The sequence below is a fragment of the Poecilia formosa genome, unplaced genomic scaffold, assembly GCF_000485575.1.
Source record: "Poecilia formosa unplaced genomic scaffold, Poecilia_formosa-5.1.2 Scaffold37, whole genome shotgun sequence".
Classification (NCBI taxonomy): Eukaryota; Metazoa; Chordata; class Actinopteri; order Cyprinodontiformes; family Poeciliidae; genus Poecilia; species Poecilia formosa.
Genome location: NW_006799976.1, coordinates 12,371 through 14,701, shown reverse-complemented (window position 1 = coordinate 14,701; position 2,331 = coordinate 12,371). Strand labels below are relative to the sequence as shown.

The 2,331-nt window shown below is 34.4% G+C and overlaps 1 protein-coding gene across 1 annotated transcript in view; it reads left to right on the top strand.

Moving 5' to 3' along the window:
• Positions 1 to 2,331, top strand: part of LOC103137165 (cytochrome P450 2J2-like) — a 23,621-nt gene that overhangs the window by 20,668 nt on the left and 622 nt on the right. The window lies entirely within an intron of this gene.

Here is a 2,331-nt window from a genome sequence, read left to right as displayed (position 1 = left end):
AAAGATACCTTACATTAAGTTCAGATAAAATACTTTATTGAGGACATTGTTGACTGAAGAGTATAAAGGTGGCTGAAATGGACTCTAACCTTTTTTATTTTTCTCCAGTAGAGCAAAGTGCTCCGTTCTAACTCACCAGCCTACATACTTTTTAACATTCATTCATTATATTTGCCTTTAGCCTTTACCACCTCTCCTTATAGACATACAATGAAAAAGTTCACTTTTTTTAGAAAGCAAATTAATGAAAAATTTTACACCTTAATACAAATAAAATTTGGTGATACAACAATTCATTACTACTGTTGCAGTGGTGGTAGCAGTAATAGCGTAGCATGAAACTGTTCAAAAGCCTAATAAATCTCTGATGTTAGTGATTTCCAAAGTACTTTATTTATGATGATAAAGTACTATGGAGATACTGACCTTCTTAGAAATGTTATATGCTGATTTACATGAAAGTTGTGATAGGCTTTAGTATTTATGCTCCATGTACACACTCCAATCAGCCGTGCAGCATATCTGAGAAAAAGTTCAGAGAATAAAGCAGAGCAGAGTCTGAAGTGTTTTGAATGAAAGCAAATATCTGCTTTGTGTTCAGTTTGCAGGGAAATACGGGAATGTTTTCAGTCTTCGTTTGTTTGGTGGAAGGGTTGTCATCATCAATGGCTACAAGCTGGTGAGAGAGACTCTTATCCAACAAGGAGAAAACTTCATCGATCGTCCCAAAGTCCCGTTGTTTGAGGCCTTAGTTGGGCATAAAGGTGACATTCTTTATACACTGCTCAAAAAAATAAAGGGAACACTCAAATAACACATCCTAGATCTGAATGAATGAAATATTCTCATTGTATACTTTGTTCTGTACAAAGTTGAATGTGCTGACAACAAAATCACACAAAAATCATCAATGGAAATCAAATTTATTAACCAATGGAGGCCTGGATTTGGAGCCACACACAAAATTAAAGTGAAATGTTCCCTTTATTTTTTTTGAGCAGTATATTTTGTGTCAAAAGGTGCAATTTCCAATCAATCTCAAACCACCTATCTCATTTCACACAAAGAATGTTTGGCTGTTTTCGTAATTGCGTTAATTTACCAAAGCCCTGAAAGGCAAATGGAACTTAATAATAAAGAATTAAAACTTTTTTCCACCCTGTTTATAGTTGTTTGCTGTAGAAAGGAAATAAATATAAGTTGTATAGTCAGAAGAACACAATTGATCAAATTTTACCCCACTTTTACATGATTTTTAAAGTTCAGGGAAAACAACATTTGGTCAGACGTAGAAAATGGCTCTTTGAAAATATATTTTACACTTACCTTTTAGGGCTTCTGTATTACAGTATTAATTTCTTTCAAGAGTCAGCGTAAAACTTTTTATTTTATTGGTTTCAAAAAGGCCTTGTAGGTTCCAGCGGTAATCCATGGAAGCAGCAGAGGAGATTTGCTCTTCACACTCTCAGAAACTTTGGTCTGGGGAAGAAAACCCTGGAGCGATCCATCCAGCAGGAGTGTCGGTATCTCACCGAGGCTTTTGCTGATCTACGAGGTACAAAATAACAAAAGGAAAATCTTATTTTGCATTCAGGAAATGGTTTTGTTAGAAATATTCTCTATATTAGGTTTATTATGGCCACCTTAACAGTATCCCTTTCTATCTCCAGAATGGCTTTTAATTGCAGGTTAACAAAATATTGAATAATTTTCTCAGTGGTTTTGTTTGATATGAACATGACAGCATTGCAGAGGACCTTCCATGTTCGATGCGTTGACTGTTCAGAGATGCTAATTCGCATCTCTGGATGTAACTAACTACGGCTACGAGAATATTTAAGTCACTAAAATTGTCACAGAAGTCTGCCCAGTCTTCTGTGACCTTTGATATTAACAATATGTTTATGCCAAGTTTACCACTACTCTATCGATATTCTCTCTTTTTATAGACAACTCTGTAAATGTTTGTGTTAAAATCTGAACAGATAATCAGTTTCTAAAATACTCAGGCCAGTTATAGAGACGCTCGTCACCATTTTCCATTCAAAGTCACTTAAATATTTCTTTCTTTATCATTTTTATACCTCTCTATACCTTTAATATGTTTTCACCATCCTAAGTGAATAGCCTTAGTCTTTTTTTTTTTTTTTTGCCAAAAGCGATTTTGGAAAGAAAAAAAAAAAAACCAAGGGCTTTTCCTTAAGGTGGGGGAAAACATATTAAAGGTATAGAGAGGTATAAAAATGATAAAGAAAGAAATATTTAAGTGACTTTGAATGGAAAATGGTGACGAGCGTCTCTATAACTGGCCTGAGTATTTTAGAAACTGAT